This window comes from Eleutherodactylus coqui, chromosome 1 (genome assembly GCF_035609145.1).
Source record: "Eleutherodactylus coqui strain aEleCoq1 chromosome 1, aEleCoq1.hap1, whole genome shotgun sequence".
Lineage (NCBI taxonomy): Eukaryota > Metazoa > Chordata > Amphibia > Anura > Eleutherodactylidae > Eleutherodactylus > Eleutherodactylus coqui.
The window spans coordinates 174,197,164-174,223,696 of NC_089837.1; the positions used below are offsets into that span (position 1 = coordinate 174,197,164).

At 47.3% G+C, this 26,533-nt stretch overlaps 1 protein-coding gene across 4 annotated transcripts in view; it reads left to right on the forward strand.

Moving 5' to 3' along the window:
- MLIP (muscular LMNA interacting protein) overlaps positions 1-26,183 on the forward strand; it is a 213,292-nt gene extending 187,109 nt beyond the window's left edge. For all 4 annotated transcript variants that reach the window (XM_066603905.1, XM_066603915.1, XM_066603920.1 and 1 more), the window contains one exon: positions 26,050-26,183. The gene's annotated coding sequence lies outside the window, so the exon portion shown is untranslated. The remainder of the gene's footprint in view (positions 1-26,049) is intronic.
- The last annotated feature ends 350 nt before the right edge of the window (positions 26,184-26,533 follow it).

Consider the following 26,533-nt stretch of genomic DNA (forward strand, 5'->3'; position numbering starts at 1 on the left):
ACAAGCACCCCAGAAGGGAGAGAGAACTCGGAGCTCCCGGAGACTGCCGAGGGGGTGGAGGAGGAGGGGGAGCAGGCGCCATCTTCTCCCCATGACACATCTAAACAAAATAAAGAAAAAAGAGCCATAAGCTCTCCTAGCAAAAGCCCTGACAAAAGACGCCCCAGAAAAGACCCCCCACAAAAGTATATAAACAGCCAGGCAGAAGACAACCAAGAGAGAGAGGAGGGCACAGATCCATTACTCAACATAGAATGCTCGGATCAGATGGCATCACAAAGTTTTATAAAAGATCTGGTGATTGCCTTAAAAAGTTCAATTAAAAGTGACCTCATAGTTATCACCAACAAAATCGACAGAAATCTAAGTGAATTAGAGGAGAGAGTCGACCATTTAGAGGGCAAGACTGGAGAAATAACTAACTCACACAATGAGGTAATTGATGCTCATTATAAACTAGAGGAGGAGGTATCGTACCTAAAAAACAAAATGGCCGACCTCGAAGATCGAAGTCGACGCAACAACATTAAAGTCAGAGGCATATCCGAAACAGTGAAGCCGGAAGACCTAAATGACTTTGTGCAAGAGTTAATAAAAACCCTACTTCCCAACTCAAAAAAAGATGAACGCATCCTCGATAGAATACATAGGCTCCCGAAGCCCAAAAATATCCCAGAAAATGTGCCGAGGGATGTTATCGCCAGGATGCATTTTTTTCACATGAAGGAAAATTTGATGAGAGCAACAAGGAACATAAAAGACCTCCCTCCCCCTTACAACAGCATAAAAATTTTTGCCGATTTCTCTCAGTCCACAATGCTAGCCCGGAAAAAATTTACAAGCATAACGAGAGTGCTGAGAGAAAATAACCTCACCTACAGATGGGGCTTCCCCACTAAACTCCACATCAATAAAGATGGGAGGGTTGTTACGGCTTTAACCTATGAGGATGGTCTGCGCCTCCTGAAAGAGTGTGACCTCCCGGAACCCCAAGAACGCCAACAACCACACATCACTAAAGAGTGGACCGGTAAAGAGCACTATAGACCAAACAAAGGCAAAACTATCTACCGCTGAAGCCTCATAATACAAGCAGACCAAGATCTGCATCATATCCCTGGGCACCATGAATAAGATAAGCTTGGGCACAGGCAGAACTTTCTACCCCCCAACAAGACCTTCCTAGGGTCTCAGAACCCAACAAAGGACAGGTCCTTCTTTGTTAAACTTTAACCAAAGATGTTAACGGTAACGCAAGTTACGTCTTACCGCACCTACAAAACCTTCCTCTACCCCGTTGCAAAGTTCCTGCAAGACCTTCACACACTCTCATGTCAAAGAATGACTCTAGTTTAACTCTCAAAAACCTCATGTCCTCAAGTCCGAAATAACCGTACAGTAAGATTTCTCAGATTGCCTCCAGAGAACCAACCCAACTTCATCGCACTGACCCAACCTACAAGATGGGAATAAAAATAATTTCCTTGAATACAAGAGGCCTCAACTCACCCTTCAAAAGGTCCTGCCTATGGAGAGAGGCCACCTCATCTCATGCGGACATCCTTTGTGTTCAGGAAACACATCTGAGAGCTCCAGACCACCCAAAGGTAGCCCATCCGAAGTTCTCCAGATGCTTCTTGGCCAATGCATCCAAGAAGAGAGCCGGAGTCATGATCGCTATTAATGACTCGTTGGATTTTCAGCTTCTGGAAGAAGTCAGAGACTCTGAGGGTAGATATCTAATTTTAATATGTAAAATTGAAGATTTCCTCATCACCCTGGTCAACATCTATGCCCCTAACTCACAACAAATTAGATTTCTGAACAGAGTGGCGAGGAAAATTAGGAAGGTCCAGAGGGGCTCGTTGTTGTGTGGAGATTTTAATGCAGTCAGTGACAAAGCTATTGATTCCAGCCACCCGCGTAGGAACATGGGAACATCTCTAGCATCCTGGATCCAGGAGAATGAATTATTTGATGTTTTTAGAGCGTTAAATGTCAATTCTAAGGAGTTTACGTTTCATTCCTTTAGGCACAGCTCTTCCTCGAGAATCGATATGTTCCTAACTAGAGATGAGCGAACGTGTTCGTCTGAACTTGATATCCGTGCGGATATTAGGGTGTTCGGGATGTTCGTTATTCGTAACGAACACCATGCGGTGTTCGGGTTACTTTCACTTCCTTCCCTGAGACGTTAGCGCGCTTTTCTGGCCAATTGAAAGACAGGGAAGGCATTACAACTTCCCCCTGCGTCGTTCAAGCCCTATACCACCCCCTGCAGTGAGTGGCTGGGGAGATCAGGTGTCCGCCTAATATAAAAGTCGGCCCCTCCCGCGGCTCGCCTCAGATGCCTTGTGAGTTAGATGAGGGACAGTGCTGTTTGTACCGGAGCTGCTGTAGGGAAAGAATTGGTAGTTAGTGTAGGCTTCAAGACCCCCAAAGGTCCTTATTAGGGCCACTGATAGCTGTGTGTTGGCTGCCGTTAGCAGTGGCAATTTTTTTTTTCTCAAAATCGGCTCTGCAGAGCGTTGCACCCGACATTAGGGACAGAAGTGTTGCATAGGCAGGGAGAGTGTTAGGAGTGAGTGTAGCCTTCAAGAACCTCAACGGTCCTTTCTAGGGCCATATTTAACCGTGTGCAGTACTGTGCTGGCTGCTGTTAGCTGTGCTGCATAATTTTTTTCTTCTCAAAATCGCCTCTGCAGAGCATTGCACCCTCCATTGATACTGCAGGGAAAGAATTGTGTAGGCAGGGCCACAACACAGTTATTATTCATTGAATATACGCAGTGTGGCCTTTTGCTTGTAAAACAAGTGAAAAAAATTCTATTTGACCTGCCTCAGTCCGTCCTAAGGGCTGTGGACACGTGTCGGCTGCGTGTGCAACGTTTAAAAATCAGACGCACCCAGCTACGTTTTACTGCTGGCTTCGCCATTTGCTTTCCTTAACTGGGAAAAAAAATACCTGCTCTGCCAGAGTTATAATGACTCTGCTACCCTCAAGTTCTGTGCCACATTAGCAGGGCCACAGCACAGTTATTAAACTTCTCATGTTCATTGAATATACGCAGTGCTGCCTTTTGGTGGAAAAAAACTGAAAAAAAATCTATTTGTCCTGCCTCTGTCCGTCCTAAGGGCTGTGTGTACGTGTCGGCTGCGTGTGCAACGTTTAAAAATCATACGCACCCAGCTACGTTTTACTGCTGGCTTCGCCATTTGCTTTCCTTAATTGGGAAAAAAATACCTGCTCTGCCAGAGTTATAATAACTCTGCTACCCTCACGTTCTGTGACACATTAGCAGGGCCACAGCACAGTTATTAAACTTCTCATGTTCATTGAATATACGCAGTGCTGCCTTTTGGTGGAAAAAAACTGAAAAAAAATCTATTTGTCCTGCCTCTGTCCGTCCTAAGGGCTGTGTGTACGTGTCGGCTGCGTGTGCAACGTTTAAAAATCAGACGCACCCAGCTACGTTTTACTGCTGGCTTCGCCATTTGCTTTCCTTAATTGGGAAAAAAATACCAGCTCTGCCAGAGTTATAATAACTCTGCTACCCTCACGTTCTGTGACACATTAGCAGGGCCACAGCACAGTTATTAAACTTCTCATGTTCATTGAATATACGCAGTGCTGCCTTTTGGTGGAAAAAAACTGAAAAAAAATCTATTTGTCCTGCCTCTGTCCGTCCTAAGGGCTGTGTGTACGTGTCGGCTGCGTGTGCAACGTTTAAAAATCAGACGCACCCAGCTACGTTTTACTGCTGGCTTCGCCATTTGCTTTCCTTAATTGGGAAAAAAATACCTGCTCTGCCAGAGTTATAATAACTCTGCTACCCTCACGTTCTGTGACACATTAGCAGGGCCACAGCACAGTTATTAAACTTAGATTATTCATTCACTAGAGGCAGTGGGGCCTTTCGTTTTCAAAAAAGGGAAAAAATTATATTTGGCCTGCAGTCTTGCGCCAATTTATTTCCTGCCTGTGAAATCAAATCACTGGTAATACAGCATGCTGAGGGGTAGGGGTAGGCCTAGAGGACGTGGACGCGGCCGAGGACGCGGAGGGCCAAGTCAGGGTGTGGGCACAGGCCGAGCTCCTGATCCAGGTGTGTCGCAGCCGACTGCTGCGCGATTAGGAGAGAGGCACGTTTCTGGCGTCCCCACATTCATCGCCCAATTAATGGGTCCACGCGGGAGACGGTTATTAGAAAATGAGCAGTGTGAGCAGGTCCTGTCCTGGATGGCAGAAAGTGCTTCGAGCAACCTATCGTCAACCCGCAGTTCTGCGCCGTCCACTGCTGCAAATCCGAATCCTCTGTCTGCTGCTCCTCCTTCCTCCCAGCCTCCTCACTCCACTACAATGACACCTGCTCAGGAGCGGGAACACTCCCAGGAACTGTTCTCGGGCCCCTGCTTAGATTGGGCAGCAGCGGTTCCTCTCCCACCAGAGGAGTTTATCGTCACTGATGCCCAACCATTCGAAAGTTCCTGGGGTCCGGGGGAAGAGGCTGGGGACTTCCGCCAACTGTCTCAACAACTTTCTGTGGGTGAGGAGGACGATGACGATCAGACACAGTTGTCTTGCAGTGAGGTAGTAGTAAGGGCAGTAAGTCCAAGGGAGCAGCGCACAGAGGATTCGGAGGAAGAGCAGCAGGACGATGAGGTGACTGACCCCACCTGGTGTGCAACGCTTACTCAGGAGGACAGGTCTTCAGAGGGGGAGTCAAGGGCATCAGCAGGGCAGGTTGCAAGAGGCAGTGCGGTGGCCAGGGGTAGAGGCAGGGCCAGACCGAATAATCCACCAACTGTTTCCCAAAGCGCCCCCTCGCGCCATGCCACCCTGCAGAGGCCGAGGTGCTCTAAGGTCTGGCAGTTTTTCACAGAGACGCCTGACGACCGACGAACAGTGGTGTGCAACCTTTGTCGCGCAAAGCTCAGCCGGGGAGCCAACACCAACAGCCTCACCACCACCACCATGCGCAGACATATGATGGCCAAGCACCCCACAAGGTGGGACGAAGGCCGTTCAGCGCCTCCGGTTTGCACCCCTGCCTCTCCCCCTGTGCCCCAACCTGCCACTGAGATGCAACCCCCCTCTCAGGACACAGGCACTACCGCCTCATGGCCTGCACCCACACCCTCATCTCCGCTGTCCTCGGCCCCATCCAGCAGTGTAGTTCAGCGCACCGTCCAGCCGTCGCTTGCGCAACTGTTGGAGCGCAAGCGCAAGTACGCCGCCACGCACCCGCACGCTCAAACGTTAACCGTCCGCATAGCAAAATTCATCAGCCTTGAGATGCTGCCGTATAGGGTTGTGGAAACGGAGTCCTTCAAAAGTATTATGGAGGCGGCGGCCCCGCGCTACTCAGTTCCCAGTCGCCACTACTTTTCCCGATGTGCCGTCCCAGCCCTGCACGACCACGTCTCCCGCAACATTGTTCGCGCCCTCACCAACGCGGTTACTGCCACGGTCCACTTAACAACGGACACGTGGACAAGCACAGGCGGGCAGGGCCACTACATCTCCCTGACGGCACATTGGGTGAATTTAGTGGAGGCTGGGACAGAGTCAGAGCCTGGGACCGCTCACGTCCTACCCACCCCCAGAATTGCGGGCCCCAGCTCGGTGGTGGTATCTGCGGAAGTGTATGCTTCCTCCACTAAAGCACCCTCCTCCTCCTCCTCCTCTGTCTCGCAATCAAGATGTGTTAGCAGCAGCATGTCGCCAGCAGTCGGTGTCACGCGGTGTGGCAGCACAGCGGTGGGCAAGCGTCAGCAGGCCGTGCTGAAACTACTCAGCTTAGGCGATAAGAGGCACACGGCCCACGAACTGCTGCAGGGTCTGACACAGCAGACCGACCGCTGGCTTGCGCCGCTGAGCCTCCAACCGGGCATGGTCGTGTGTGACAACGGCTGTAACCTGGTGGCGGCTCTGCAGCTCGGCAGCCTCACGCACGTGCCATGCCTGGCCCACGTCTTTAATTTGGTGGTTCAGCGCTTTCTGAAAAGCTACCCACGCTTGTCAGACCTGCTCGTAAAGGCACACCGGCTCTGCGCACATTTCCACAAGTCCCACACGGACGCTGCCACCCTGCAACATCACTTTAAGCTGCCAGTGCACCGACTGCTGTGCGACGTGCCCACACAGTGGCACTCTACGCTCCACATGTTGGCCAGGCTCTATGAACAGCGTAGAGCTATAGTCGAATACCAACTCCAACATGGGCGGCGCAGTGGGAGTCAGCCTCCTCAATTCCTTTCAGAAGAGTGGGCCTGGTTGGCAGACTTCTGCCATGTCCTTGGTAATTTTGAGGAGTCTACCCAGGTGGTGAGCGGCGATGCTACAATCATTAGCGTCACCATTCCTCTGCTATGCATCTTGAGAAATTCCCTGCAAACCATAAAGGCAGCTGCTTTGCGCTCGGAAACGTGGGCGGTGGAAGACAGTATGCCGCTGGATAGTCAGGGCACCCTCCTGTCTATTTCTCAGCGCGTACAGGAGGAGGAGGAGGAGCATGAGGAGGATGAGGAGGAGGGGGAAGAGACAGCTTGGCCCGCTGCTGACGGTACACCGGCTGATTGCCTGTCATCCTTTCAGCGTGTATGGCCTGAGGAGGAGGAGGAGGAGGATCCTGGCAGTGATCTTCCTAGTGAAGACAGCCATGTGTTGCGTACAGGTACCCTGGCACACATGGCTGACTTCATGTTAGGATTCGTTTCTCGTGACCCTCGCGTTGCACGCATTCTGGCCACGACGGATTACTGGGTGTACACACTGCTCGACCCACGCTATAAGGAGAACCTGCCCACTCTCATTCCCGAAGAGGAAAGGGGTTCGAGAGTGTTGCTATACCACAGGACCCTTGCGGACAAGCTGATGGTAAAATTCCCAGCCGACAGCGCTAGTGGCAGAAGGCGCAGTACCGAGGGCAAGGTAGCAGGGGAGGTGCGGAGATCGAGCAGCATGTACATCCCAGGCAGTGCAACAGTCTTTAAGGGCCTGGCCAGCTTTATGGCTCCCCACCAAGACTGTGTCACCGCTCCCCAGTCAAGGCTGAGTCGGCGGGACCACTGTAAAAGGATGGTGAGGGAGTACGTAGCCGATCGCACGACCATCCTTGGTGACGCCTCTGCCCCCTACAACTACTGGGTGTCGAAGCTGGACACGTGGCCTGAACTAGCGCTGTATGCCCTGGAGGTGCTTGCTTGTCCTGCGGCTAGCGTCTTGTCGGAGAGGGTGTTTAGTGCGGCTGGGGGAATCATCACAGATAAGCGTAGCCGCTTGTCAACCGACAGTGCCGACAGGCTAACACTCATCAAGATGAACAAAGGCTGGATTTCCCCAGACTTCTGTTCTCCACCAGCGGACAGCAGCGATACGTAAGCAATACGTAGGCTGCACCTGCGGATGGAAGCTACGTTCTCTCTCACCATCCAAAACGGGGACATTTCTGCTTCATCAATCTGTGTCTAATATTCCTCCTCCTCCTCCTGCCCCTCCTCCTGAAACCTCACGTAATCACGCTGAACGGGCAATTTTTCTTAGGGCCACAAGGCTCACTCAAATAATTTTTCTGAACAATTTTTATAAGTTTCAATGCGCTTAAAAGCGTTGGAACTTTAACTTGAACCAATTTTTCGTTACACTGGGCTGCCTCCAGGCCTAGTTACCACTTAAGCCACATTAACCAAAGCGATTCACCTGCCATCTTGGTTGGGCATGGCCAATTTTTACTGAGGTACATTAGTACTGTTGGTACACCAATTTTTTGGGGCCCTCACCTACAGTGTAATCATAGCAATTTGTATGTTCTTCGCCTGCACTCATGGTACAGAAAGGTGTGTGGGGTTGGCCTACACTTTAGCTACATAAATGTAACTTGGGCCTTGGCTATACTAAGGCTACTGAAATGGAACTAAGACTGCGCTCCCACTATACTGCTGCTTCAGAATTGTTACTGGGGCCTGTCTTGAGTGCTACTATTGCTGACATGGAACGAAGACTGCGCTCCCGCTATACTGCTGCTTCGGAATTGTTACTGGGGCCTGTCTTGAGTGCTACTATTGCTGACATGGAACGAAGACTGCGCTCCCGCTATACTGCTGCTTCGGAATTGTTACTGGGGCCTGTCTTGAGTGCTACTATTGCTGACATGGAACGAAGACTGCGCTCCCGCTATACTGCTGCTTCGGAATTGTTACTGGGGCCTGTCTTGAGTGCTACTATTGCTGACATGGAACGAAGACTGCGCTCCTCCTATAATGCTGCTACTGATATGTTAGTGGGGCCTGTCCTAATGCTACGGCTGAAATGTTACGAATTCTGGGCTCTGCCTATACCGCTGCTAATGGTATGTCTCTGGGGTGTGGAAACAGAGGCTTCCCAAAGACATGATGGCGGCGAGGCCATTTCCCACCAACGCGGTTACTGTTAAGGTGCATATAACCACTGACACGTGGAGAGGACACGTAGTGCCTCAAAAACATCCCCCTCCTCCTCCAACAGGGAAAACATTCTTGGCAAATGCCTTTGCATTGGTTCGTCTGGTGGCAGTCCAAGAATTTCACCTTTACCGACACAACAAGAGAGCCCCCACACCATCCCCCCGCCACGGCCCACTTAATCCTGGCCGCATTCCGAAAACCAACAAAATACAACCGTGCTACTAGGTCCGCAGTCACCACCACATTACCACCAACGCGGTTACTGTTAAGGTGCATATAACCACGGACACGTGGAGAGGACACGTAGTGCCTCAAAAACATCCCCCTCCTCCTCCAACAGGGAAAACATTCTTGGCAAATGCCTTTGCATTGGTTCGTCTGGTGGCAGTCCAAGTATTTCACCTTTACCGACACAACAAGAGAGCCCCCACACCATCCCCCCGCCACGGCCCACTTAATCCTGGCCGCATTCTGAAAACCAACAAAATACAACCGTGCTACTAGGTCCGCAGTCACCACCACATTACCACCAACGCGGTTACTGTTAAGGTACATATTACCAGTCTGACTGGGGCATGCAGACACCTTGACAGAATGAATAGTGTGTGGCACATAGGTTCCCCATTGCTATGCCCACGTGTGCAGCTCCTGATAGCGGTGGCACAGGATTATATTTCTCATTGCTTCTGTACAGCATTGTGGGCTATCGCCCCGCCCCTTTTAAAGAGGGTCGCTGCCTAGCCGTGCCAACCCTCTGCAGTGTGTGCCTGCGGTTCCTCCTCATGGCAGACGCACTTCTAAATAGACATGAGGGTGGTGTGGCATGAGGGCAGCTGAAGGCTGCGCAGGGACACTTTGGTGTGCGCTGTGGGGGGGAGGGGGGGCGGTTGGTCAGCATGTAACCCAGGAGAAGTGGCAGCGGAGTGTCATCCAGGCAGTGATTGTGCTTTGTTGTAGCTAGTGTGGTGCTTAGCAAAGGTATGCCATGCTAATGAGGGCTTTTCAGAAGTAAAAGTTGTTGGGAGGGGGGGGGGGCCACTCTTGCCGGTATTGTGGCTTAATAGTGGGACCTGTGAACTTGAGATGCAGCCCAACATGTAGCCCCTCGCCTGCCCTATCCGTTTCTGTGTCATTCCCATCACTTTCTTGAATTGCCCAGATTTTCAGACATGAAAACCTTAGCGAGCATCGGCGAAATACAAAAATGCTCTGGTCGCCCATTGACTTCAATGGGGTTCGTTATTCGAAACGAACCCTCGAACATCGCGGGAAGTTCGTTTCGAATAACGAACACCCGAACATTTTGGTGTTCGCTCATCTCTATTCCTAACCGATTTTCACATGTTAAACAAGTCCCTAGAAGCCAAAATAGGAGTAACAACCTGGTCGGATCATGCCCCGATATCGCTTAAACTAAAAATAGTCCCCACAACAAATAGGCCCAGTACATGGAGAAACAACACCTTCTTAATGAAGATCCCCAAATATCAGCAAAAAATTAAAGAAGCTATAGAGGAATATTATTACCACAATGACAACCCTGATGTATGTCGCTTCACTTTGTGGAACGCACATAAATCTGTAATTAGAGGTGTCATGATCCAGCAGGGGTCCATCTATAAAAAAGAAAAAGAGTCCCTCTTAAAAAAAGCCATGGAAGAATTAAAAAACGCAGAAAGCTCTGCCCGGTCTGACACCATCCCTTTAAACAGCAGACTCATAAGAGAAGCTAGACTTAAAGTGCGTAATTTGTTAATAGACGAATACGAAAAAAATACCAAACTTATGAAAACCACCTACTATACGGAGGCCAACAAAAACTCAAAGTGGATGGCTAATAAAATAAAACAAAAAAGAACTAAAACTAAAATTCCCTTCGTATTTGACCAAAAAAACAAAAATAAAGTAACCCACCCCAAAGACATAGCAGAGGAGTTCAGAAAGTTTTACTAAGAACTATACAATCTCAACCAAAACCCGAGGGTTCATCCGCCCTCAGAGGAATCTATAGAGGCGTTCCTCTCTACATTGCAACTACCTAAATTAAATGAAGATCAACTTAAAAAAATGAACTCCGACATCACCCAACAAGAAATCCGCCAGGTCATAGATAAATCAAAAAAAGACAAAGCTCCGGGCCCTGACGGGTTCTCGAATGAATATTTTAAAATATTCAGAGAGTTATTAATCCCCCACATGGCAGACATGTATAACAAAGCGATGCGGACAGGCTCCCTTCCGGCTGAAATGTTACAGGCCACTATAGTAACTATTCCCAAGGCAGGTAAGGACCCATCAACCCCGGCTAATTTCCGTCCGATATCTCTTCTTAATAACGACACTAAAATTTATGCAAAGATTTTATCCCTGAGACTGCTGGAAGTCACGCCTGATCTCATTCACAGCGATCAGGCAGGTTTTGTTAGTGGAAGACAGACGTCGGACGCCACACGCCGCCTGATAGACATATTTGCCGAGGCGGAGAGTTCTCGAATGCCTTCTCTGCTCCTAACCTTGGATGCGGAGAAGGCTTTCGACAGACTGCATTGGGGCTATACCTTCTCGACTCTGAGGAAGTTCGGGCTTGAGGGAAACATATTGTCGGCCATCCAGGCACTTTACAAAGCCCCATCGGCAAGGGTCCTTACCAATGGAATCCTGTCAGACCCGTTTCAAATAACGAACGGGACTAGGCAGGGGTGCCCCCTATCACCCACGCTGTTCATTCTGACAATCGAACCCCTAGCGGAAGCCATTAGAATGAATGATAGAATAAGAGGTATTCCTCTAGCAAGCAGGGATCAAAAGATAGGGCTGTTTGCCGATGATATTGTGCTGATGCTGTCCTCCCCGCTAAGCTCCCTTAGAGAAGCGTACAAACTACTGGTGGACTTTGGAGATTTGTCATACTACAAAGTCAATCCATCTAAATCTAAGATTCTGTCTATCAACCTAAACTCTAATTTGAAAAAAATGATCAAAGATGAGTTCCCATTTGAGTGGGACCCTGGAGGCATTCAGTACCTCGGCACATCAGTTAATCTTCCCATAGCAGAAATGTTAAACAATAATATAGTACTGCTTATACAAAATATCAACCACGACTTGAGCAACCTCAAAAAAATGGAGGCAACTTGGATGGGTAGAATAGTAACCTATAAAATGATGATACTACCCAAGATTTTATACATATTTAGGACAATCCCATTGGGATGTAATCCCAAACTACTAAAGGACTTACAAAAACAGCTAATGTCCTTTATATGGGAAAACAAAAAACCCAGAGTAGCAGCATTCATACTTTACACCCCCCCAAAAAATGGAGGCTTGGGTGTTCCCAATATTGCAGCATACTATAAAGCTAACATCATCCAACAAGCAAGATCTTGGGGGACATCCCAAGTAGGAACTAGCTGGATATCCATAGAACAAGACAGTCTAAAAGGGGGTACCCTGAGAGACCTACTCCTGATTACACCCCTGAATCGGAAAACGAACCCAATTAAAAACCCAATAATAAAAAACACACTAGAAGTTTGGAAACACTTACTCAAGATCACAAACGACTTCCTCCCTAGATCGCATATACCCCTTCCAATAGACAGCGTCGAACTAGAGCCTAACATCATAAACACAAAACCCTGGAGACAAAAAGGAATAAGAATGATTTCAGACTTAGCAGCCGGACAAACAATAAAGCCCTTTTATCAACTCCAGAAAGAATACGGCTTGCAAGGAGGTGACTTCCTCCTATACTCACAACTCAAAAGTAGATGGTCCGTTCTCACACTCGAAGGAACTTCTCTTCCAAGCATCCTAATTAATCTTATCTTTAAACCTTCCCCCCATAGGGTTCCCTTAAAAGACATTTATGATATATTCTGTGGCGAATCCAACTCCCAACCAAACAAAAAAAAGAGAGCTCATGCCCTAAACTGGGAAAAAGAGATAGGTAAACAGTACTCAAATGAACAATGGTCACAGGCATACAAATGGACAAACAAGGCAACTCTATGTGCCACTCTGATAGAGGTGCATTACAAACTATCAACCCGCTGGTATAGATCCCCAGTAAGAATTTCAGACTTCTTTCCTGCCTCTTCTGACCAATGCTGGAGACAATGCGGACAGAGAGGCTCCTTATTACATATATTCTGGAGTTGCCCAAAAATTAACATGGTGTGGAGAGAGATCTTACTCCTCATCAAAACCCTAACCGGAACAGAAATAGCCCCGGCGCCGGACTTAGCCCTACTTTTGTTAGGAATAGAGAATATACCCACAAAATATAGGAATCTCATCACCCACTGCTTCATGGCTTATAAGCTCTTGATTGTAAGGAACTGGAAAACCAACAACATCCCCTCCCTAGCCAGCCTAACACAGTTGATGGCAGATCACATGACCAAGGAAAAAATCCATGCTATAAGAGAAAACAAAATTTCCAAATTCACAGAGACTTGGGACATGTGGATAAAACATTTTTATCCACACCAAACTCTACTTAACCTACACTCTTAGTCCCTTAGACATGCTAACTATATGGATATGTCCAGGAATTCCTTTTCCTGAGAGATATACAAGGAACCTCAAATACATGCGAGATGTGAAGTGTGTGGAAAGATTTGTGTTATTACACAGTTAAACATGGAACACCTTCCCTTCTCCCCCCTTCCCTCATTTCCTCCTCCCCTTCTCCCCTCCCTCCCAATTTCCCCAGCCCCCTTGACCCCTTTAACCCTATTCCTCTGTTATGTTTCAGTATAAAGGTAACTGTTTGTTTAAGGAGTTTTGACAAGACGGACACACACCACTATATGTCAAGTAATAATCTGTTTTCTGGTACAACTCCATCAATCATTGTATGGAATATAATGTAACGCAAGTTTATTATTGTCAAACCTGCCTTTTCTTCAATAAAAACTGATTGAACATTAAAATAAATAATATCTATTCACCGTCATCCGGAGTCACTTACTATAATACGGAGAAACACGCTCCCCTGTTTCCATAATTCCCGACCACCACATACAGCTGGACCAGGGGTCCCAGTGTACTTGGGGCCAGAACCCAAGATAAATGTGGTGAGATTATCACCTACTGGACTTTTATGTATATTTTATGGATATGCTGTACTGGGCAGGTGGCGTGTATCTGGTGTTGCATATTATGGTATGGTATGGTGATAACAGTTGGAGTTCTAGTATGAATTTAACTTAAAGGAGATGTCCCGCGCCGAAACGGGTTTTTTTTTTTTTAAACCCCCCCCCCCGTTCGGCGCGAGACAACCCCGATGCAGGGGTTAAAAAAACCACCCGCACAGCGCTTACCTGAATCCCGGCGGTCCGGTGACTTCAATACTTACCGCTGAAGATGGCCGCCGGGATCCTCTATCTTCGTGGACCGCAGCTCTTCTGTGCGGTCCACTGCCGATTCCAGCCTCCTGATTGGCTGGAATCGGCACGTGACGGGGCGGAGCTACACGGAGCTACACGGAGCCCCATAGAGAACAGCAGAAGACCCGGACTGCGCAAGCGCGGCTAATTTGGCCATCGGAGGCCAAAAATTAGTCGGCACCATGGAGACCAGGACGCTAGCAACGGAGCAGGTAAGTAAAAAACTTTTTATAACTTCTGTATGGCTCATAATTAATGCACAATGTATATTACAAAGTGCATTATTATGGCCATACAGAAGTGTATAACCCCACTTGCTGCCTCGGGACATCTCCTTTAATATCAGCATGAAGAACATTATTACACTCGACAGGATGGTTTTCATTGTTAAATGATGTATAATAACTTAACGTAAACACTCTTAAAGTGACAGTACCTGTGATACAGCTCTTATTTATATCTGACTAATATGGTCACTGTTATGTAATCCAAGGATGTGTCCCCTTTACCTCACATGAGGCTTCAACAACATGGCACCCTGCACCTCATAGTCAGATCTCTAAAGCCTCTTCAACCTCCATCCCTGGCCATAGCACTTAACTGTCTGAGGGGCTTCACACACAGTGCTACGGTGCATTATGAGACACAATTTGGCACTCAGCCACTCCAGCTCTGTCATGTACCTTTTTTCTGGTGCACAGCAGGCTGGACTTTTCCAGTCCATAGAATTCACTACAGTTTCAATGTGTCCATTTGGTCAACAGTTTGCATTTGTCATCAGAATCTATTCAATGCCTTTGCTGGCTTCTCTATTTTGTCCCAATTTTCAATTCACAAATCAAAGTACCATTCACTTTTGTAATAAGGTAATACCATCCCTATTTGGTTTGTATATTGGCTTAAATAGGATAATGTGTGGCAGGGGGCGATATGCAAAATGGGTTATAGGATACGATGCAGACAACAGAGTTACAAAAATAGGAGCTTATTACTTTAAACAAACAAGTGGAAAAGAACAATGTTAAGCAATCTAGGAAGCAGTTTAAGAACCATATAACCTTCATAATAGCATAGGCAATCCTAAGAATTATGCCTGTTATTCTATGCACCTGGAAAATAACAATACATGTATCGTATAACTCATAATATAGCAATGTATTTAGATGTTAATTAGTTGCTCATGGTGCAAACACAATAACTTGAATATAAACACCAGTCTGAAGATAATTCAACTGCTGATTTCCACACAAAGGCCTTAACATTTGAACATTCATCCATGTGGCACGATATTTAAAGTGCTTATTTGAAATTCACGTGCACTTTTGTATCCAGGATCCTTCTTAGGCCTGGCCCTAAACATGGTTCAGTCTTTACTTTGATTTCTCAAACCCTTATCAGTATGCAGCAGGCATGCTGGTTAACTAACTGGTACTCGCTGGTGTACAAACAGGTGTGTACTGAGGTCTACCTCAACATAATGAGATTAGTAGTCCTGATGTTCCTCTGACGTCTCTGCTGATGCTTTCCCTCTTGCTAATGGTCATACTTGAATTTGTAGCTTCCCCATTGGCTGTGGCTCTCTCTAATCCAAGCAGACTCTGGTCAGCTGACAAATAATCCTCTGCGGCTTCCACACTTTGCTCAGCCTGCTGTTACTGAAGTTTTACTTTACCTATCCAGCAGACCTCTTCCTGCCATAAAGCCCCAATGGTCTCCCTGCAAAGTCTGGCCCTTCTCCTCTGTGATGCAGCTCTGTTCTCTCTTGCGTTCCTAGTAGGTTTTAGGACTTTGGGGAAAGGGACCTATTTCTGCAGTGCCTAATAAGTTCCAGGACCTTTCTCTGCATTGTGTGAGAGGAGTAGCGCTTCCGTTTACAAATGCATACTCTGGTTCTCTGGTTATCTAAATATAATTCCAGATATTTGATGAAAAGGGAATAAACTTTATTAAAAATTAGTTTCACTAGTTCTAGATTTTATTATACTTGTTTATGTAAAATCTAGTTTGGACTGGTTTAATTTGCCTTAACACAAGAGAGTTCTGTTACAGAAAAACTCTTGGAAGTGCATATAAGCATTTGAAGCATGAATTCATTTTAATCTCTGAACTTGCATTAACCCCCTTAAGGCATTTTTTCATTATTGTTTCACTCGATACAGAGAGCTATAACTTTTTTATTACTTTTTTAATAATGACATAGCTGTATGATAACTTGTTTTATGTTTTGAAAGAAAAAGTAGGTGAACCCTAATGCTGACAGGTAGCCTATTAGATTCTGCCTTTAGTTGGTTCTAATGAATGCACAAAGTTGTCAGACATGGGGGCCTTAATTAGCCCTCCTGCTGTCACGACAGCCTACTAACACTGCATTATGATGCCTTGGTCACTCCTTTGATGCCTTGATCACTATTGACCGCAACTTCTAAGGGGTTAAATGCGTGGAATAAAAGTTATTTCCAATTCTGAAGATCACTGCTGGGCTCATACTGTTGATTGTGTGGTGACAGCTGTATGTCATGGTGACTTTATGTAAGCCACTTCAGGATGTACATTTGCATCATGAAAGCTGAACAGCTAAAATAACTAATCCTAAAAACACAAACACAAAGCACTTAGTAACTTTGTAAATACATTGCATTACTTATCATGCACTGTTACTGAAACCACTGGCTCATGTTCAAAGAAGAGTTGTTTTTGTGAGACAGACAATATAATGTCATCGGGTATGTTCTGTCTTCTTACATGTTCACACGGTGTGCAGTCTGACATTCAGTTTAACCATTTCTGTCTTCCAAATAAACAAGCTGTTCTTCTTAATCTGACAGGTTTATTGGTTAACAGATCGTAGAATACGAGTGGCATTTATGATGATGATAATGGTAAAACTATAAGAATACAGATAATTGACATAAGTATGATGCATAGGAAGCATGCATAACATTACATAACAGTAACATGGAGGTACATAGTAAAATGGCTGCTATACATAGTATTGCATAGCTAACTAAACAGTTATAACTCTCTGAGTAACAACACAACTGACCACTGAACAGCTCTGCATAACATACTGTCTCAGAAACAAAGGTAGCTTTCTTACCAGATATACTTTTACAAGGATGGTGGAATTTGAAGAGGAGGATGCAGAAGGCAAGTCTGTCTTGAAGCTGGAAGTTCCTCCTTCCCACAATGCCTTGCAAACTACCCATAATATATTAGTCTTTATGACAGAAAAACAAGGTGTAATACATTTTAAACACCGCTAGAAGGGGCTGTAACCACTCTACACCTAAAATGGGCTCCTATGTTACTTCAATTTCTGCTGGGCAGAACAGGGTAGAATAAAGTTGAGATGGGTCATTTTACATTTTCTTGAATACAGTTTTATATATTAAACAGTATGATTTCATCATAGAGCATTGAGAGGCTCCCATAAAGGCTTTCCAATCATTATCTACCTAAGGACTCGTTCACACGGGCACATGTGTACAATGCTGTGAGTTTACCAAAGCGTTGTATACATTACAGCCAATACGCTCTGCTGAAAGAGAGCCGGCAGAGATCGCATAGGGCTGTGATTGGTACTCCACATGCTCAGGAACCTGATGTCATTGACATGCATAGAGTGATTTTTTTTCAAATTCCCCATTCAGAGCAGGATGCATATCAAAATGCTGCCCATATAAAACACATGCATAGGGACAGCATTTCATACACAACCCATTCAAGGGCTATGTATGCTACACAAAGAAATAGAACATTCTGCAGTTTATTTATCCTGCGTATTGATACGCGATGCTGATGTGAATGGAAGAATGAAAGTTCATTGACTTTCATTGCCTCCATTCACTGCGGGATACACACAGGAATACACGTGCATAATACATGGTGACAATACGCCCATGTGAATGAGCCCTAAGACATAGCGATTCCTCCAGTCCTAGGAATATCCTAACCAAAATAAAGACTGTTTTGGATGAACCTTACATCAGTGTTAAAGTTTTAAGCATTTTAATTAAGTACCTAAAACTTTACATTTACTCATTTATCTTTCTCAGTGATGAATAATATATGTATCTGTTCTCCCATCAATAATTCTTACTCATCCTTCTGTTTAGTGTAAGACAGCTGATGAACAGCAGATGCATAGTATAGTAGTTTCTTGTTGAAGGATTTGAAAGAAACTTGGGGATAGATAGAAGTTATATTTTTCGTATACCTACCTACACATTACGTTACATATCCTGCTGTCAACCGTATGACAGTGTTTTCACTGTAGAGGAAGTGCTTGGACCTTCAGTTTTTGCAATGTTGGTGGTGGAGCTGTTGCTGGAGCATCCGCAGATAATTAGCTCTCCTTACATAAATGTTAATGCTGTTGAAAGATTTGTCATTCCTTAAAAAAGATTTATCATATTAGCATAGTTGTAAAAAATGAAGTGATCTATCTCAAAATATGGTATATAATTTTCTAGAAAAGTTCTTTTCTTCATATTATTGCCATTAAAAAAGGTTATAAGCAGCAATTTGAAAACTTGAATTTTTGTGGGAAGTCAGCAGTCCAATGTAACCACTTCAGAACTGCCAAATGACTATAAGCACAGCTGTGCCCAATCTCTCCATCTCTGAGTTCATTGAATTCAGCCATTGATTGAATTCAATGAATGGGTGATTACTGCCTCTGATTGGCTGAGTACAGGGGCCAATCACAGGCAGCTCTCAGCTGTCATTCAATAGCTGAGAGCTGCCTCTGATTGGTCTGAGGGCTCAGCCAATCAGAGGCAGCCCTTTCAGAAGGTGGGGATTTTAAATCCCTGCCAGCTGAAAGCACTTCAGAACAGTGCAGGAGAAGACCCGGCTGGACGAGCCTGAACCCTGGCAGCTGTAGACAGGTGAGTGTATATATATATATATATATATATATATATATATATATATATATATATATATATATTTTATTTTTTTTTTTTTATACATTTTAGGGATGATTTTCGGGGAAGGGCTTATATTTAAAGCCCTTTCCCGAAAATCACTGCAGGGCTTGCCCGCAGCCTATTGCTTTCAATGGAGTTGGCTGTAGTGTCAACTACATTGAATTTAATGGGAGAACATTGGGCTCCTCTGCCACAGCTGTCACAGCTGAGCCAGAGGATCACGATCTTCACTGTATATTCTCAATGGGGTCGGAGCTGCTGCCGCCGGCCTCATTGAGCACAAGGTGAAACACTTGGATGCAAAAGCATCCAGGGGTTTCACATTCAAAAAAGACGGATGCCGCTGCTACCTGGGTTTTAAAATCCGCTGCCCTATATTTACCGCTGCACATTTTTGTGTTCAGGTAAATATCTGGCATCTGACCGCTGCAATTGAAAAGCATTGGTTCTATATAGATGCGGATCGCAAACGCAGGTAACACACGCACATAAAAACGCCCGTGTGACTGAGCCTTAATAAAGATTATGCTTCCTACCAAGGATTTGGGTATAATAATGTTACTATGGTGTAAAGTTCAATATAGCCAACCTGTAAATCATCATCCTCTTTCTTTTGTTAGTCTTTCTTTCATGTTCTTTCTTGTTTGTAGTATTTTTTTTTATATTAATGGGGTTTAGCAACAATTTTTTATTACAAAAACAGGTTCCCCATGCTGGAAAATACCAAACGAGCTAATACTCTGTCACAGAGCTAATAATAACACTTTTACATCACTTGACGGCTTCTGTCCCCATTGGGGTTCACAATCTAAATTCACTGATCTGTATGTTCTGGAGTGTGGGAGGAAACATGAGTACCCAGAGGAAACCTACGAAAACACGGGAGGAACATACAAACTCCTTGCAGAAGTTGTCTTGGTTGGATTTAAACCCAGGTCCCCAACACTGTAAGTCAACAGTGCTAACCACTGAGCCACTGTGCTCTGTGATTGGCTGTAGCAGGCTGTGATGTCCCATACAGACTGTAACCAATACATCACAGCAGAAACCCAGTGCTGTCAGTGGGGGACATGCAGTAAGCCGGGAGAGGTGAGTATAAGCTCATTTGTAGTGATGAGCGAACGTACTCGTCCGAGCTTGATACTCGTTCGAGTATTAGCGTGCTCGAGATGCTCGTTATTCGAAACGAGCACCACGCGATGTTCGAGTTACTTTCACTTTCATCTCTGAGACGTTAGCGCGCTTTTCTGGCCAATAGAAAGACAGGGAAGGTATTACAACTTCCCCCTGCAACGTTCAAGCCCTATACCACCCCCCTGCAGTGAGTGGCTGGCGAGATCAGGTGTCACCCGAGTATATAAATTGGCCCCTCCCGCGGCTCGCCACAGATGCATTCTGACAGAGATCAGGGAACGTGCTATCTTGCTGGAGTTGCTATAGGGAGAGTGTTAGGAGTATTTTAGGCTTCACGAACCCCAACGGTCCTTCTTAGGGCCACATCTAACCGTGTGCAGTAGTGTGGAGGCTGCTTTTTGCAGTGTTGCACTTTTTTTTTTTTTGTATATCGGCCGTGCAGAGCATTGCACCCTGCAGTAATTATACATAGTCCAGGGCCAGTAGTGGTGGTGAGGCAGGGACAGAAGACATATTTATTGAATATAAGCAGTGGGCCTTTCCAAAAACATTTGGGAAAAAAAATCTATTTGGGCTGCCTGTGACCGTCTTCAGTGTACTGGGTCTGTGCTGGGGGTAGTTGTCCTAATTCATACGCAGCCAGCTAAGTGTTACAGCAGGCTTGCGCCAAATTATTTCCTGGCTCTGCTGTGCGTTCTGTAAGCGAAGTCAGCCTCCAACCACAGGCCAATAAGCGGCACATTTAATTACAGCGTTCTGTTTCTGCACTACTGGTAATACACCATGCTGAGGGGTAGGGGTAGGCCTAGAGGACGTGGACGTGGACGCGGGCGAGGACGCGGAGGCCCAAGTCAGGGTGTGGGCACAGGCCGAGCTCCTGATCCAGGTGTATCACAGCTGACTGCTGCGGGATTAGGAGAGAGGCACGTTTTTGGCGTCCCCACATTCATCTCACAATTAATGGGTCCACGCGGTAGACCTTTATTAGAAAATGAGCAGTGTGAGCAGGTCCTGTCGTGGATGGCAGAAAGTGCATCCAGTAATCTATCGAACACCCAGAGTTCTGCGCCGTCCACTGCTGCAACTCAGAATCCTCTGGCTGCTGCTCCTCCTTCCCAGCCTCCTCACTCCATTACAATGACACATTCTGCGGAGCAGGCAGAATCCCAGGAACTGTTCTTGGGCCCCTGCCCAGAATGGGCAGCAAGGGTTCTGAATCCTCTCCCACTCGAGGAGTTTGTCGTGACCGATGCCCAACCTTTTGAAAGTTCCCGGGGTCCGGGGGATGAGGCTGGGGACTTTCGGCAACTGTCTCAAGACCTTTCAGTGGGTGAGGAGGACGATGACGATGAGACACAGTTGTCTATCAGTGAGGTAGTAGTAAGGGCAGTAAGTCCGAGGGAGGAGCGCACAGAGGATTCGGAGGAAGAGCAGCAGGACAATGAGGTGACTGACCCCACCTGGTTTTCTACGCCTACTCAGGACAGGTCTTCAGAGGGGGAGTCAAGGGCAGCAGCAGGGCAGGTTGGAAGAGGCAGTGCGGTGGCCAGGGGTAGAGGCAGGGCCAGACCGAATAATCCACCAACTGTTTCCCAAAGCGCCCCCTCGCGCCATGCCACCCTGCAGAGGCCGAGGTGCTCAAAGGTCTGGCAGTTTTTCACTGAGAGTGCAGACGACCGATGAACAGTGGTGTGCAACCTGTGTCGCGCCAAGATCAGCCGGGGAGCCACCACCACCAGCCTCACCACCACCAGCATGCGCAGACATATGATGGCCAAGCACCCCACAAGGTGGGACGAAGGTTGTTAACCCCCTCCGGTTTGCACCGCTGCCTCTCCCCCTGTGCCCCAACCTGCCACTGAGATCCAACCCCCCTCTCAGGACACAGGCACTACCGTCTCCTGGCCTGCACCCACACCCTCACCTCCGCTGTCCTCGGCCCCATCCACCAATGTCTGTCAGCGCACCGTCCAGCCGTCGCTAGCACAAGTGTTGGAGCACAAGCGCAAGTACGCCGCCATGCACCCGCACGCTCAAGCGTTAAACGTGCACATAGCCAAATTTATCAGCCTGGAGATGCTGCTGTATAGGGTTGTGGAAATGGAGGCTTTCAAAAGTATGATGGCGGCGGCGGCCCCGCGCTACTCAGTTCCCAGTCGCCACTACTTTTCCCGATGTGCCGTCCCAGCCCTGCACGACCACGTCTCCCGCAACATTGTACACGCCCTCACCAATGCGGTTACTGCCAAGCTCCACTTAACAACAGAGACGTGGACAAGCACAGGCGGGCAGGGCCACTATATCTCCCTGACGGCACATTGGGTGAATTTAGTGGAGGCTGGGACAGAGTCAGAGCCTGGGACTGCTCACGTCCAACCCACCCCCAGAATTGCGGGCCCCAGCTCGATGCTGGTATCTGCGGCGGTGTATGCTTCCTCCACTAAACCACCCTCCTCCTCCTCCGCAACCTCTGTCTCGCAATCAAGATGTGTCAGCAGCAGCACGCCGGAAGCAGTCGGTGTCGCGCGGCGTGGCAGCACAGCAGTGGGCAAGCGTCAGCAGGCCGTGCTGAAACTACTCAGCTTAGGAGATAAGAGGCACATGGCCCACGAACTGCTGCAGGGTCTGACAGAGCAGACCGACCGCTGGCTTGCGCCGCTGAGCCTCCAACCGGGCATGGTTGTGTGTGACAACGGCCGTAACCTGGTGGCGGCTCTGCAGCTTGGCAGCCTCACGCCTGTGCCATGCCTGGCCCACATGTTTAATTTGGTGGTTCAGCGCTTTCTGAAAAGCTACCCACACTTGTCATACCTGCTCGGAAAGGTGCGCCGGCTCTGCGCACATTTCCGCAAGTCCCACACGGACGCTGCCACCCTGCGCACCCTGCAACAACGGTTTCATCTGCCAGTGCACCGACTGCTGTGCGACGTGCCCACACGGTGGAACTCTACGCTCCACATGTTGGCCAGGCTCTATGAGCAGCGTAGAGCTATAGTGGAATACCAACTCCAACATGGGCAGCGCAGTGGGAGTCAGCCTCCTCAATTCTTTACAGAAGAGTGGGCCTGGTTGGCAGACATCTGCCAGGTCCTTGGAAACTTTGAGGAGTCTACCCAGATGGTGAGCAGCGATGCTGCAATCATTAGCGTCACCATTCCTCTGCTATGCCTCTTGAGAAGTTCCCTGCAAAGCATAAAGGCAGACGCTTTGCGCTCGGAAACAGAGCCGGGGGAAGACAGTATGTCGCTGGATAGTCAGAGCACCCTCCTGCCTATATCTCAGCGTGTTGAGGAGGAGGAGGAGGAGCATGAGGAGAATGAGGAGAAGGGGGAAGAGACAGCTTGGCCCACTGCTGAGGGTACCCATGCTGCTTGCCTGTCATCCTTTCAGCGTGTATGGCCTGAGGAGGAGGAGGATCCTGAAAGTGATCTTCCTAGTGAGGACAGCCATGTGTTGCGTACAGGTACTCTGGCACACATGGCGGACTTCAAGTTAGGATGCCTTTCTCGTGACCCTCGCGTTACACGCATTCTGGCCACTACGGCCATTACTAGGTGTACACATTGCTCGACCCACGGTATAAGGAGAACTTTTCCACTCTGATACCCGAAGAGGAAAGGGATTCGAGAGTGATGCTATATCACAGGACCCTGGCGGAGAAGTTGATGGTAAAATTCCCATCCGACAGCGCTAGTGGCAGAAGGCGCAGTTCCGAGGGCCAGGTAGCAGGGGAGGCGCAGAGATCAGGCAGCATGTACAGCACAGGCAGGGGAACACTCTCTAAGGCCCTGGACAGCTTTCTGGCTCCCCAGCAAGACTGTGTCACCGCTCCCCAGTCAAGGCTGAGTCGGCGGGAGCACTGTAAAAGGATGGTGAGGGAGTACGTAGCCGATCGCAAGACCGTCCTCCGTGACGCCTCTGCCCCCTACAACTACTGGGTGTCGAAGCTGGACACGTGGCCTGAACTCGCGCTGTATGCCCTGGAGCTGCTTGCTTGTCCTGCGGCTAGCGTCTTGTCAGAGAGGGTGTTTAGTGCGGCTGGGGGAATCATCACAGATAAGCGTACGCGCCTGTCAACCGACAGTGCCGACAGGCTTACACTCATCAAGATGAACAAAGCCTGGATTTCCCCAGACTTCTCTTCTCCACCAGCGGACAGCAGCGATACCTAAGCAATACGTAGGCTGCACCCGCGGATGGAAGCATCGTTCTCTATCACCATCAAAAACGGGGACATTTTTGCTTCATCAATCTGTGTATAATATTCCTCCTTCTCCTCCTGCTCCTCCTCCTGAAACCTCACGTAATCACGCCGAACGGGCAATTTTTCTTAGGCCCACAAGGCTCAGTCATATCATTTTTCTAAACAATTTTTATACGTTTCAATGCTCATTAAAGCGTTGAAACTTGCACCTGAACCAATTCTTATTTTAACTGGGCTACCTCCAGGCCTAGTTACCAATTAAGCCACATTAACCAAAGCGATTAATGGGTTTCACCTGCCCTCTTGGTTGGGCATGGGCAATTTTTCTGAGGTACATTAGTACTGTTGGTACACCAATTTTTTGGGGCCCTCGCCTACAGTGTAATCCAATTAATTTTTTGCCCACCTGCATTACAGCTGACGTTACATCAGCTGTGCTGGGCACTGCAATGGGATGTATTTATGTACCGCCGGTGGGTTCCAGGGAGCCACCCATGCTGTCGGTCCACACGGAGTTGTAACTACATGTCTCCACTTCTAAAGAACCCCAGTCTGACTGGGGCATGCAGTGTGGGCCGAAGCCCACCTGCATTAAACATGACATTACCTCAGCTGTGATGGGCAATGCTATGGGATATATTTATGTGCCGCCGGTGGCTTCCTGGCACCCACCCATGCTGTCGGTCCACAGGGACTTCACAATAGGGAGTTGTACCTGCCTGTGTCTATGAATTAAAAAGCCCAGTCAGGTTGGGGCATGCAGTGTGGGCCGAAGCCCACCTGCATTTAATCTGACGTTAGCTCTGCTGTCCAGGGCACTGCAATGGGATACATTTATGTACAGCCGGTGGGTTCCAGGGAGCCACCCATGCTGTGGGTGCACACGGAATTCCCATTGCGGAGTTGTACCTGCCTGTGACATTTTATAAAAAAACGCGGTCTGACTGGGGCATGCAGACACCTTGACAGAATGAATAGTGTGTGGCACATAGGTTCCCCATTGCTATGCCCACGTGTGCAGCTCCTGATGGCGGTGGCACAGGATTATATTTCTCATTGCTTCTGTACAGCATTGTGGGCTATCGCCCCGCCCCTTTTAAAGAGGGTCGCTGCCTAGCCGTGCCAACCCTCTGTAGTGTGTGCCTGCAGTTCCTCCTCATGGCAGACGCACTTATAAATAGACATGAGGGTGGTGTGGCATGAGGCCAGCGTGTGGCATGAGGGCAGCTGAAGGCTGCGCAGGGACAATTTGGTGTGCGCTGTGGACACTGGGTTGTGCGGGAGGGGGGGTTGGGCAGCATGTAACCCAGGAGAAGTGGCAGCAGAGTGTCATGCAGGCAGTCATTGTGCTTTGTTGGAGGTAGTGTGGTGCTTAGCTAAGGTTTGCATTGCTAATGAGGGCTTTTCAGAAGTAAAAATTGTTGGGAGGGGGAGGGCCCACTCTTGCCGCTATTGTGGCTTAATAGTGGGACCTGGGAACTTGAGATGCAGCCCAACATGTAGCCCCTCGCCTGCCCTATCAGTTGCTGTGTCGTTCCCATCACTTTCTTGAATTGCCCCGATTTTCACAAATGGAAACCTTAGCGAGCATCGGCGATATACAAAAATGCTCGGGTCGCCCATTGACTTCAATGGGGTTCGTTATTCGAAACGAACCCTCGAGCATCGCGAAATTTTCGTCCCAAGTAACGAGCACCCGAGCATTTTGGTGCTCGCTCATCTCTAGTCATTTGTTATTTTCAGTATGGGGAACCTGTTTGTAAAATAAATAATTATGTGGGACAACGCCTTTAATTTTAAAAGGAGCAGCAAAGTTAATTGATCATATTTTTTTAATCAAACTCATAGAAAACAATCAGGAATAGTAGATATATTTTATATTGCTTTAAATGTTGAAAGAAAATTTTTTATGATTTGCTTTTCATTTTATATCTTTCAGATTGAATCCAGAATGGAACAAAAGAAGTTGTCTGGATAGTGATATTTTTGAACATTACCATTATGTTTTCCCATCACATAGCTTGACTAATCCAAGAGGAAAAAAGAGGATTAAAAGTATTCCTTTTGAACGTAGTATATGCTTTTGGAACTTGTTATTCATGTGATTTTATGGACATATATTCATATATGGTATACTGTGTGTCTATATAGGCAGAATGCTGACAAGACAATGCTGTAATTAATTAGGCCATTTTCACACATTTATGCACAAAAAATCAGCATGAAAATCCACAATGAAATCCACATATAATTTTGCTGTAAATTTGGTGTATATTTAGCCTTGGGATTTTTTTTTTAATCGGATAATTTTAATTGAAATTATATTTTTAATACAATTATCCCTTATTTTCAAGACATTTTTATGTGCATAAGTTCAATATACATAGAACATATCATTACCCCATCCAAGTAATAGAATCAAT